This window comes from Lactuca virosa, chromosome 1 (genome assembly GCF_052849685.1).
Source record: "Lactuca virosa cultivar CGN04683 chromosome 1, Lactuca_virosa_CGN04683_v6, whole genome shotgun sequence".
Lineage (NCBI taxonomy): Eukaryota > Viridiplantae > Streptophyta > Magnoliopsida > Asterales > Asteraceae > Lactuca > Lactuca virosa.
In genome coordinates this window covers 261,622,231-261,632,035 of record NC_136426.1, presented here as the reverse complement: position 1 = coordinate 261,632,035, position 9,805 = coordinate 261,622,231, and the positions used below count along the sequence as shown (strand labels likewise).

Below are 9,805 nucleotides of genomic sequence, written 5' to 3'. Positions count from 1 at the left end.
AAAAGACGCAGAACCTCCTTTGTTTTCGTACGCGAGGCGTGGGACCCACGTGACCGATCGGCTCCGTTCCAAAAATACGAAAACCATCAACCATGAAGCGGTGGCCACCCGAGCATAGAAATAGCAAGAAAGAACAAAAAACAAAAAAAAAATCGCACGTAAACACGAGGACTTCCCAAGGGGGTCACCCATCCTAGTACTACTCTCGCCCAAGCACGGTTAACTGCGAAGTTCTGATGGGATCCGGTGCATTAGTCCTGGTATGTCCGCACCTGAAATACTATCAATGCTTATTGCTTTTATGTCTTAAAAGACGCAGAACCTCCTTTGTTTTCGTACGCGAGGCGTGGGACCCACGTGACCGATCGGCTCCGTTCCAAAAATACGAAAACCATGAACCATGAAGCGGAGGCCACCCGACCATAGAAATAGCAAGAAAGAAAAAAAACAAAAAAAACCGCATGTAAAATCTAAAAAAACGCAAACGGGCAACGAAAAAGGGGGGGTGCAACACGAGGACTTCCCAGGGGGTCACCCATCCTAGTACTACTCTCGCCCAAGCACGCTTAACTGCGGAGTTCTGATGGGATCCGGTGCATTAGTGCTGGTATGATCGCACACGAAATACTATCCATGCTTATTGCTTTTATGTCTTAAAAGACGCAGAACCTCCTTTGTTTTCGTACGCGAGGCGTGGGACCCACGTGACCGATCGGCTCCGTTCCAAAAATACGAAAACCATCAACCATGAATCGGAGGCCACTCGAGCATAGAAATAGCAAGAAAGAAAAAAAAAACAAAAAAAAACCGCACGTAAAATCTAAAAAAACGCAAACAGGCAACAAAAAAAGGGGGGTGCAACACGAGGACTTCCCAGGGGGTCACCCATCCTAGTACTACTCTCGCCCAAGCACGCTTAACTGTAGAGTTGTGATGGGATCCGGTGCATTAGTGCTGGTATGATCGCACCCGAAATACTTTCAATGCTTATTGCTTTTATGTCTTAAAAGACGCAGAACCTCCTTTGTTTTCGTACGCGAGGCGTGGGACCCACGTGACCGATCGACTCCGTTCCAAAAATACGAAAACCAAGAACCATGAAGCGGAGGCCACCCGACCATAGAAATAGCAAGAAAGAAAAAAAACAAAAAAAACCGCATGTAAAATCTAAAAAAACGCAAACGGGCAACGAAAAAGGGGGGTGCAACACGAGGACTTCCGAGGGGGTCACCCATCCTAGTACTACTCTCGCCCAAGCACGCTTAACTGCGGAGTTCTGATGGGATCCGGTGCATTAGTGCTGGTATGATCGCACCCGAAATACTGTCCATGCTTATTGCTTTTATGTCTTAAAAGACGCAGAACCTCCTTTGTTTTCGTACGCGAGGCGTGGGACCCACGTGACCGATCGGCTCCGTTCCAAAAATACGAAAACCATGAACCATGAAACGGAGGCCACCCGAGCATAGAAATAGCAAGAAAGAAAAAAAAAAGCTGCGTGTAAAATCTAAAAAAACGCAAACGGGCAACGAAAAAGGGGGGTGCAACACGAGGACTTCCCAGGGGTTCACCCATCCTAGTACTACTCTCGCCCAAGCACGCTTAACTGCGGAGTTCTTATGGGACCCGGTGCATTAGTGCTGGTATGATCGCACCCAAAATACTATCCATGCTTATTGCTTTTATGTCTTAAAAGACATAGAACCTCCTTTGTTTTCGTACGCGAGGCGTGGGACTCACGTGACCGATCGGCTCCATTCCAAAAATACGAAAACCATCAACCATGAAGCGGTGGCCACCCGAGCATAGAAATAGCAAGAAAGAAAAAAAAACAAAAAAAAACCGCACGTAAACACGAGGACTTCCCAGGGGGTCACCCATCCTAGTACTACTCTCGCCCAAGCACGCTTAACTGCGGAGTTCTGATGGGATCCGGTGCATTAGTGCTGGTATGATCGCACCCGAAATACTATTCATGCTTATTGCTTTTATGTCTTAAAAGACGCAGAACCACCTTTGTTTTCGTACGCGAGGCGTGGGACCCACGTGACCGATCGGCTCCGTTCCAAAAATACGAAAACCATCAACCATGAAGCGGAGGCCACCCGAGCATAGAAATAGAGAGAAAAAAAAAAACAAAAAAAAAACGCACGTAAAATCTAAAAAAACGCAAACGGACAACGAAAAAGGGGGTGCAACACGAGGACTTCCCAGGGGGTCACCCACCCTAGTACTACTCTCGCCCAAGCACGCTTAACTGCGAAGTTCTGATGGGATCCGGTGCATTAGTGCTGGTATGATCGCACCCGAAATACTATCCATGCTTATTGCTTGTATGTCTTAAAAGAGGCAGAACCTCCTTTGTTTTCGTACGCGAGGCGTGGGACCCACGTGACCGATCGGCTGCGTTCCAAAAATACGAAGACCATGAACCATGAAACGGAGGCCACCTGAGCATAGAAATAGCAAGAAAGAAAAAAAAACAAAAAAAACCGCACGTAAAATCTAAAAAAACGCAAACGGGCAACGAAAAAGGGGGGGTGCAACACGAGGACTTCCCAGGGGGTTACCGATCCTAGTACTACTCTCGCCCAAGCACGCTTAACTGCGGAGTTCTGATGGGATCCGGTGCATTAGTGCTGATATGATCGCACCCGAAATACTATCCATGCTTATTGCTTTTATGTCTTAAAAGACGCAGAACCTCCTTTGTTTTCGTACGCGAGGCGTGGGACCCACGTGACCGATCGGCTCCGTTCCAAAAATACGAAAACCATCAACCATGAAGCGGTGGCCACCCGAGCATAGAAATAGCAAGAAAGAACAAAAAACAAAAAAAAAATCGCACGTAAACACGAGGACTTCCCAAGGGGGTCACCCATCCTAGTACTACTCTCGCCCAAGCACGGTTAACTGCGAAGTTCTGATGGGATCCGGTGCATTAGTCCTGGTATGTCCGCACCTGAAATACTATCAATGCTTATTGCTTTTATGTCTTAAAAGACGCAGAACCTCCTTTGTTTTCGTACGCGAGGCGTGGGACCCACGTGACCGATCGGCTCCGTTCCAAAAATACGAAAACCATGAACCATGAAGCGGAGGCCACCCGACCATAGAAATAGCAAGAAAGAAAAAAAAACAAAAAAAACCGCATGTAAAATCTAAAAAAACGCAAACGGGCAACGAAAAAGGGGGGGTGCAACACGAGGACTTCCCAGGGGGTCACCCATCCTAGTACTACTCTCGCCCAAGCACGCTTAACTGCGGAGTTCTGATGGGATCCGGTGCATTAGTGCTGGTATGATCGCACCCGAAATACTATCCATGCTTATTGCTTTTATGTCTTAAAAGACGCAGAACCTCCTTTGTTTTCGTACGCGAGGCGTGGGACCCACGTGACCGATCGGCTCCATTCCAAAAATACGAAAACCATCAACCATGAAGCGGAGGCCACTCGAGCATAGAAATAGCAAGAAAGAAAAAAAAAACAAAAAAAAACCGCACGTAAAATCTAAAAAAACGCAAACAGGCAACAAAAAAAGGGGGGTGCAACACGAGGACTTCCCAGGGGGTCACCCATCCTAGTACTACTCTCGCCCAAGCACGCTTAACTGTAGAGTTGTGATGGGATCCGGTGCATTAGTGCTGGTATGATTGCACCCGAAATACTTTCAATGCTTATTGCTTTTATGTCTTAAAAGACGCAGAACCTCCTTTGTTTTCGTACGCGAGGCGTGGGACCCACGTGACCGATCGGCTCCGTTCCAAAAATACGAAAACCATGAACCATGAAACGGAGGCCACCCGAGCATAGAAATAGCAAGAAAGAAAAAAAAAACAAAAAAAAAACCGCACGTAAAATCTACAAAAACGCAAACGGGCAACGAAAAAGGGGGGTGCAACACGAGGACTTCCCAGGGGGTCACCCATCCTAGTACTACTCTCGCCCAAGCATGCTTGACTGCGGAGTTCTTATGGGATCCGGTGCATTAGTCCTGGTATGATCGCACCTGAAATACTATTAATGCTTATTGCTTTTATGTTTTAAAAGACGCAGAACCTCCTTTGTTTTCGTACGCGAGGCGTGGGACGCACGTGACCGATCGGCTCCGTTCCAAAAATACGAAAACCATGAACCATGAAGCGGAGGCCACCCGACCATAGAAATAGCAAGAAAGAAAAAAAACAAAAAAAACCGCATGTAAAATCTAAAAAAACGCAAACGGGCAACGAAAAAGGGGGGTGCAACACGAGGACTTCCCAGGGGGTCACCCATCCTAGTACTACTCTCGCCCAAGCACACTTAACTGCGGAGTTCTGATGGGATCCGGTGCATTAGTGCTGGTATGATCGCACCCGAAATACTGTCCATGCTTATTGCTTTTATGTCTTAAAAGACGCAGAACCTCCTTTGTTTTCGTACGCGAGGCGTGGGACCCACGTGACCGATCGGCTCCGTTCCAAAAATACGAAAACCATGAACCATGAAACGGAGGCCACCCGAGCATAGAAATAGCAAGAAAGAAAAAAAAAAGTCGCGCGTAAAATTAAAAAAAACGCAAACGGGCAACGAAAAAGGGGGGTGCAACACGAGGACTTCCCAGGGGTTCACCCATCCTAGTACTACTCTCGCCCAAGCACGCTTAACTGCGGAGTTCTTATGGGATCCGGTGCATTAGTGCTGGTATGATCGCACCCGAAATACTATCCATGCTTATTGCTTTTATGTCTTAAAAGACACAGAACCTCCTTTGTTTTCGTACGCGAGGCGTGGGACTCACGTGACCGATCGGCTCCGTTCCAAAAATACGAAAACCATCAACCATGAAGCGGTGGCCACCCGAGCATAGAAATAGCAAGAAAGAAAAAAAAAAACAAAAAAAAAACCGCACGTAAACACGAGGACTTCCCAGGGGTCACCCATCCTAGTACTACTCTCGCCCAAGCACGCTTAACTGCGGAGTTCTGATGGGATCCGATGCATTAGTGCTGGTATGATCGCACCCGAAATACTATCCATGCTTATTGCTTTTATGTCTTAAAAGACGCAGAACCTCCTTTGTTTTCGTACGCGAGGCGTGGGACCCACGTGACCGATCGGCTCCGTTCCAAAAATACGAAAACCATCAACCATGAAGCGGTGGCCACCCGAGCATAGAAATAGCAAGAAAGAAAAAAACAAAAAAAAACCGCACGAAAAATTTAAAAAAACGCAAACGGGCAACGAAAAAAGGGGGGGTGAAACACGAGGACTTCCCAGGGGGTCACCCATCCTAGTACTACTCTCGCCCAAGCACGCTTAACTGCGGAGTTCTGATAGGATCCGGTGCTATAGTGCTGGTATGATCGCACCCGAAATACTATCCGTGCTTATTGCTTTTATGTCTTAAAAGACGCAGAACCTCCTTTGTTTTCGTACGCGAGGCGTGGGACCCACGTGACCGATCGGCTCCGTTCCAAAAATACGAAAACCATCAACCATGAAGCGGTGGCCACCCGAGCATAGAAATAGCAAGAAAGAAAAAAAAAACAAAAAAAAACCGCACGTAAACACGAGGACTTCCCAAGGGGGTCACCCATCCTAGTACTACTCTCGCCCAAGCACGGTTAACTGCGAAGTTCTGATGGGATCCGGTGCATTAGTGCTGGTATGATCGCACCCGAAATACTATCCATGCTTATTGCTTTTATGTCTTAAAAGACGCAGAACCTCCTTTGTTTTCGTACGCGAGGCGTGGGACCCACGTGACCGATCGGCTCCGTTCCAAAAATACGAAAACCATCAACCATGAAGCGGTGGCCACCCGAGCATAGAAATAGCAAGAAAGAACAAAAAACAAAAAAAAAATCGCACGTAAACACGAGGACTTCCCAAGGGGGTCACCCATCCTAGTACTACTCTCGCCCAAGCACGGTTAACTGCGAAGTTCTGATGGGATCCGGTGCATTAGTCCTGGTATGTCCGCACCTGAAATACTATCAATGCTTATTGCTTTTATGTCTTAAAAGACGCAGAACCTCCTTTGTTTTCGTACGCGAGGCGTGGGACCCACGTGACCGATCGGCTCCGTTCCAAAAATACGAAAATCATGAACCATGAAGCGGAGGCCACCCGACCATAGAAATAGCAAGAAAGAAAAAAAACAAAAAAAACCGCATGTAAAATCTAAAAAAACGCAAACGGGCAACGAAAAAGGGGGGGTGCAACACGAGGACTTCCCAGGGGGTCACCCATCCTAGTACTACTCTCGCCCAAGCACGCTTAACTGCGGAGTTCTGATGGGATCCGGTGCATTAGTGCTGGTATGATCGCACCCGAAATACTATCCATGCTTATTGCTTTTATGTCTTAAAAGACGCAGAACCTCCTTTGTTTTCGTACGCGAGGCGTGGGACCCACGTGACCGATCGGCTCCGTTCCAAAAATACGAAAACCATCAACCATGAAGCGGAGGCCACTCGAGCATAGAAATAGCAAGAAAGAAAAAAAAAACAAAAAAAAACCGCACGTAAAATCTAAAAAAACGCAAACAGGCAACAAAAAAAGGTGGGTGCAACACGAGGACTTCCCAGGGGGTCACCCATCCTAGTACTACTCTCGCCCAAGCACGCTTAACTGTAGAGTTGTGATGGGATCCGGTGCATTAGTGCTGGTATGATCGCACCCGAAATACTTTCAATGCTTATTGCTTTTATGTCTTAAAAGACGCAGAACCTCCTTTGTTTTCGTACGCGAGGCGTGGGACCCACGTGACCGATCGGCTCCGTTCCAAAAATACGAAAACCATGAACAATGAAACGGAGGCCACCCGAGTATAGAAATAGCAAGAAAGAAAAAAAAACAAAAAAAAACCGCACGTAAAATCTAAAAAAACGCAAACGGGCAACGAAAAAGGGGGGTGCAACACGAGGACTTCCCAGGGGGTCACCCATCCTAGTACTACTCTCGCCCAAGCATGCTTGACTGCGGAGTTCTTATGGGATCCGGTGCATTAGTCCTGGTATGATCGCACCTGAAATACTATTAATGCTTATTGCTTTTATGTTTTAAAAGACGCAGAACCTCCTTTGTTTTCGTACGCGAGGCGTGGGACGCACGTGACCGATCGGCTCCGTTCCAAAAATACGAAAACCATGAACCATGAAGCGGAGGCCACCTGACCATAGAAATAGCAAGAAAGAAAAAAAACAAAAAAAACCGCATGTAAAATCTAAAAAAACGCAAACGGGCAACGAAAAAGGGGGGGTGCAACACGAGGACTTCCCAGGGGGTCACCCATCCTAGTACTACTCTCGCCCAAGCACACTTAACTGCGGAGTTCTGATGGGATCCGGTGCATTAGTGCTGGTATGATCGCACCCGAAATACTGTCCATGCTTATTGCTTTTATGTCTTAAAAGACGCAGAACCTCCTTTGTTTTCGTACGCGAGGCGTGGGACCCACGTGACCGATCGGCTCCGTTCCAAAAATACGAAAACCATGAACCATGAAACGGAGGCCACCCGAGCATAGAAATAGCAAGAAAGAAAAAAAAAAGTCGCGCGTAAAATTAAAAAAAACGCAAACGGGCAACGAAAAAGGGGGGTGCAACACGAGGACTTCCCAGGGGTTCACCCATCCTAGTACTACTCTCGCCCAAGCACGCTTAACTGCGGAGTTCTTATGGGATCCGGTGCATTAGTGCTGGTATGATGGCACCCGAAATACTATCCATGCTTATTGCTTTTATGTCTTAAAAGACACAGAACCTCCTTTGTTTTCGTACGCGAGGCGTGGGACTCACGTGACCGATCGGCTCCGTTCCAAAAATACGAAAACCATCAACCATGAAGCGGTGGCCACCCGAGCATAGAAATAGCAAGAAAGAAAAAAAAAACAAAAAAAAAACCGCACGTAAACACGAGGACTTCCCAGGGGTCACCCATCCTAGTACTACTCTCGCCCAAGCACGCTTAACTGCGGAGTTCTGATGGGATCCGATGCATTAGTGCTGGTATGATCGCACCCGAAATACTATCCATGCTTATTGGTTTTATGTCTTAAAAGACGCAGAACCTCCTTTGTTTTCGTACGCGAGGCGTGGGACCCACGTGACCGATCGGCTCCGTTCCAAAAATACGAAAACCATCAACCATGAAGCGGTGGCCACCCGAGCATAGAAATAGCAAGAAAGAAAAAAAAAACAAAAAAGAACCGCACGAAAAATTTAAAAAAACGCAAACGGGCAACGAAAAAAGGGGGGGGTGCAACACGAGGACTTCCCAGGGGGTCACCCATCCTAGTACTACTCTCGCCCAAGCACGCTTAACTGCAGAGTTGTGATGGGATCCGGTGCATTAGTGCTGGTATGATCGCACTCGAAATACTATCCATGCTTATTGCTTTTATGTCTTAAAAGACGCAGAACCTCCTTTGTTTTCGTACGCGAGGCGTGGGACCCACGTGACCGATCGGCTCCGTTCCAAAAATACGAAAACCATGAACCATGAAACGGAGGCCACCCGAGCATAGAAATAGCAAGAAAGAAAAAAAAACAAAAAAAATTTGCGCGTAAAATCTAAAAAAACGCAAACGGGCAACGAAAAAGGGGGGTGCAACACGAGGACTTCCCAAGGGGTCACCCATCCTAGTACTACTCTCGCCCAAGCACGCTTAACTGCGGAGTTCTTATGGGATCCGGTGCATTAGTCCTGGTATGATCGCACCTGAAATACTATCAATGCTTATTGCTTTTATGTCTTAAAAGACGCAGAACCTCCTTTGTTTTCGTACGTGAGGCGTGGGACCCACGTGACCGATCGGCTCCGTTCCAAAAATACGAAAACCATGAACCATGAAGCGGAGGACACCCGACCATAGAAATAGCAAGAAAGAAAAAAAAACAAAAAAAACCGCATGTAAAATCTAAAAAAACGCAAACGGGCAACGAAAAAGGGGGGGTGCAACACGAGGACTTCCCAGGGGGTCACCCATCCTAGTACTACTCTCGCCCAAGCACGCTTAACTGCGGAGTTCTGATGGGATCCGGTGCATTAGTGCTGGTATGATCGCACCCGAAAAACTGTCCATGCTTATTCATTTTATGTCTTAAAAGACGCATAACCTCCTTTGTTTTCGTACGCGAGGCGTGGGACCCACGTGACCGATCGGCTCCGTTCCAAAAATACGAAAACCATGAACCATGAAACGGAGGCCACCCGAGCATAGAAATAGCAAGAAAGAAAAAAAAAGCCGCGCGTAAAATCTAAAAAAACGCAAACGGGCAACGAAAAAGGGGGGTGCAACACGAGGACTTCCCAGGGGTTCACCCATCCTAGTACTACTCTCGCCCAAGCACGCTTAACTGCGGAGTTCTAATGGGATCCGGTGCATTAGTGCTGGTATGATCGCACCCGAAATACTATCCATTCTTATTGCTTTTATGTCTTAAAAGACGCAGAACCTCCTTTGTTTTCGTACGCGAAGCGTGGGACCCACGTGACCGATCGGCTCCGTTCCAAAAATACGAAAACCATGAACCATAAAACGGAGGCCACCCGAGCATAGAAATAGCAAGAAAGAAAAAAAAACAAAAAAAAACCGCGCGTAAAATCTAAAAAAACGCAAACGGGCAACGAAAAAGGGGGGTGCAACACGAGGACTTCCCAGGGGGTCACCCATCCTAGTACTACTCTCGCCCAAGCACGCTTCACTGCGGAGTTCTTATGGGATCCGGTGCATTAGTGCTGGTATGATCGCACCCGAAATACTATCCATGCTTATTGCTTTTATTTCTTAAAAGACGCAGAACCTCCTTTGTTTTC

At 47.2% G+C, this 9,805-nt stretch overlaps 25 non-coding genes and 4 pseudogenes across 25 annotated transcripts; all 29 read right to left on the bottom strand.

The window, feature by feature from the left end:
• Nucleotides 1-153: 153 nt before the first annotated feature.
• On the bottom strand, nucleotides 154-274 carry LOC145151420 (5S ribosomal RNA; annotated as a pseudogene).
• A 228-nt stretch (nucleotides 275-502) lies between these two features.
• LOC145154519 (5S ribosomal RNA) lies at nucleotides 503-621 on the bottom strand. The gene has a single exon (XR_013734992.1). It is a non-coding gene; the product is annotated as a 5S ribosomal RNA (ribosomal RNA).
• Nucleotides 622-852: 231 nt separating this feature from the next.
• Nucleotides 853-971, bottom strand: LOC145149699 (5S ribosomal RNA). The gene has a single exon (XR_013730550.1). It is a non-coding gene; the product is annotated as a 5S ribosomal RNA (ribosomal RNA).
• A 227-nt stretch (nucleotides 972-1,198) lies between these two features.
• On the bottom strand, nucleotides 1,199-1,317 carry LOC145155724 (5S ribosomal RNA). Its single transcript, XR_013736153.1, has one exon. It is a non-coding gene; the product is annotated as a 5S ribosomal RNA (ribosomal RNA).
• Nucleotides 1,318-1,538: 221 nt separating this feature from the next.
• Nucleotides 1,539-1,657, bottom strand: LOC145148434 (5S ribosomal RNA). The gene has a single exon (XR_013729319.1). It is a non-coding gene; the product is annotated as a 5S ribosomal RNA (ribosomal RNA).
• A 186-nt stretch (nucleotides 1,658-1,843) lies between these two features.
• On the bottom strand, nucleotides 1,844-1,963 carry LOC145150130 (5S ribosomal RNA). The gene has a single exon (XR_013730956.1). It is a non-coding gene; the product is annotated as a 5S ribosomal RNA (ribosomal RNA).
• A 226-nt stretch (nucleotides 1,964-2,189) lies between these two features.
• LOC145138595 (5S ribosomal RNA) lies at nucleotides 2,190-2,308 on the bottom strand. Its single transcript, XR_013721620.1, has one exon. It is a non-coding gene; the product is annotated as a 5S ribosomal RNA (ribosomal RNA).
• A 229-nt stretch (nucleotides 2,309-2,537) lies between these two features.
• LOC145148834 (5S ribosomal RNA) lies at nucleotides 2,538-2,656 on the bottom strand. Its single transcript, XR_013729700.1, has one exon. It is a non-coding gene; the product is annotated as a 5S ribosomal RNA (ribosomal RNA).
• Nucleotides 2,657-2,843: 187 nt separating this feature from the next.
• On the bottom strand, nucleotides 2,844-2,964 carry LOC145151418 (5S ribosomal RNA; annotated as a pseudogene).
• A 229-nt stretch (nucleotides 2,965-3,193) lies between these two features.
• On the bottom strand, nucleotides 3,194-3,312 carry LOC145154888 (5S ribosomal RNA). Its single transcript, XR_013735357.1, has one exon. It is a non-coding gene; the product is annotated as a 5S ribosomal RNA (ribosomal RNA).
• A 231-nt stretch (nucleotides 3,313-3,543) lies between these two features.
• Nucleotides 3,544-3,662, bottom strand: LOC145149800 (5S ribosomal RNA). Its single transcript, XR_013730645.1, has one exon. It is a non-coding gene; the product is annotated as a 5S ribosomal RNA (ribosomal RNA).
• Nucleotides 3,663-3,893: 231 nt separating this feature from the next.
• LOC145149846 (5S ribosomal RNA) lies at nucleotides 3,894-4,012 on the bottom strand. Its single transcript, XR_013730688.1, has one exon. It is a non-coding gene; the product is annotated as a 5S ribosomal RNA (ribosomal RNA).
• Nucleotides 4,013-4,239: 227 nt separating this feature from the next.
• Nucleotides 4,240-4,358, bottom strand: LOC145154026 (5S ribosomal RNA). The gene has a single exon (XR_013734512.1). It is a non-coding gene; the product is annotated as a 5S ribosomal RNA (ribosomal RNA).
• Nucleotides 4,359-4,579: 221 nt separating this feature from the next.
• Nucleotides 4,580-4,698, bottom strand: LOC145146647 (5S ribosomal RNA). Its single transcript, XR_013727582.1, has one exon. It is a non-coding gene; the product is annotated as a 5S ribosomal RNA (ribosomal RNA).
• Nucleotides 4,699-4,887: 189 nt separating this feature from the next.
• On the bottom strand, nucleotides 4,888-5,006 carry LOC145151162 (5S ribosomal RNA). The gene has a single exon (XR_013731932.1). It is a non-coding gene; the product is annotated as a 5S ribosomal RNA (ribosomal RNA).
• A 229-nt stretch (nucleotides 5,007-5,235) lies between these two features.
• LOC145147974 (5S ribosomal RNA) lies at nucleotides 5,236-5,354 on the bottom strand. Its single transcript, XR_013728872.1, has one exon. It is a non-coding gene; the product is annotated as a 5S ribosomal RNA (ribosomal RNA).
• Nucleotides 5,355-5,541: 187 nt separating this feature from the next.
• LOC145151297 (5S ribosomal RNA) lies at nucleotides 5,542-5,662 on the bottom strand (annotated as a pseudogene).
• Nucleotides 5,663-5,849: 187 nt separating this feature from the next.
• On the bottom strand, nucleotides 5,850-5,970 carry LOC145151417 (5S ribosomal RNA; annotated as a pseudogene).
• A 228-nt stretch (nucleotides 5,971-6,198) lies between these two features.
• Nucleotides 6,199-6,317, bottom strand: LOC145154876 (5S ribosomal RNA). The gene has a single exon (XR_013735346.1). It is a non-coding gene; the product is annotated as a 5S ribosomal RNA (ribosomal RNA).
• A 231-nt stretch (nucleotides 6,318-6,548) lies between these two features.
• LOC145150001 (5S ribosomal RNA) lies at nucleotides 6,549-6,667 on the bottom strand. Its single transcript, XR_013730833.1, has one exon. It is a non-coding gene; the product is annotated as a 5S ribosomal RNA (ribosomal RNA).
• A 229-nt stretch (nucleotides 6,668-6,896) lies between these two features.
• Nucleotides 6,897-7,015, bottom strand: LOC145149845 (5S ribosomal RNA). The gene has a single exon (XR_013730687.1). It is a non-coding gene; the product is annotated as a 5S ribosomal RNA (ribosomal RNA).
• A 228-nt stretch (nucleotides 7,016-7,243) lies between these two features.
• On the bottom strand, nucleotides 7,244-7,362 carry LOC145154025 (5S ribosomal RNA). Its single transcript, XR_013734511.1, has one exon. It is a non-coding gene; the product is annotated as a 5S ribosomal RNA (ribosomal RNA).
• Nucleotides 7,363-7,583: 221 nt separating this feature from the next.
• Nucleotides 7,584-7,702, bottom strand: LOC145149292 (5S ribosomal RNA). The gene has a single exon (XR_013730142.1). It is a non-coding gene; the product is annotated as a 5S ribosomal RNA (ribosomal RNA).
• A 188-nt stretch (nucleotides 7,703-7,890) lies between these two features.
• LOC145151160 (5S ribosomal RNA) lies at nucleotides 7,891-8,009 on the bottom strand. The gene has a single exon (XR_013731930.1). It is a non-coding gene; the product is annotated as a 5S ribosomal RNA (ribosomal RNA).
• A 233-nt stretch (nucleotides 8,010-8,242) lies between these two features.
• Nucleotides 8,243-8,361, bottom strand: LOC145149592 (5S ribosomal RNA). Its single transcript, XR_013730448.1, has one exon. It is a non-coding gene; the product is annotated as a 5S ribosomal RNA (ribosomal RNA).
• Nucleotides 8,362-8,590: 229 nt separating this feature from the next.
• LOC145147535 (5S ribosomal RNA) lies at nucleotides 8,591-8,709 on the bottom strand. Its single transcript, XR_013728434.1, has one exon. It is a non-coding gene; the product is annotated as a 5S ribosomal RNA (ribosomal RNA).
• Nucleotides 8,710-8,938: 229 nt separating this feature from the next.
• LOC145154865 (5S ribosomal RNA) lies at nucleotides 8,939-9,057 on the bottom strand. The gene has a single exon (XR_013735333.1). It is a non-coding gene; the product is annotated as a 5S ribosomal RNA (ribosomal RNA).
• Nucleotides 9,058-9,277: 220 nt separating this feature from the next.
• On the bottom strand, nucleotides 9,278-9,396 carry LOC145145785 (5S ribosomal RNA). The gene has a single exon (XR_013726742.1). It is a non-coding gene; the product is annotated as a 5S ribosomal RNA (ribosomal RNA).
• Nucleotides 9,397-9,625: 229 nt separating this feature from the next.
• Nucleotides 9,626-9,744, bottom strand: LOC145138924 (5S ribosomal RNA). The gene has a single exon (XR_013721789.1). It is a non-coding gene; the product is annotated as a 5S ribosomal RNA (ribosomal RNA).
• Between the last annotated feature and the right edge of the window lie 61 nt (nucleotides 9,745-9,805).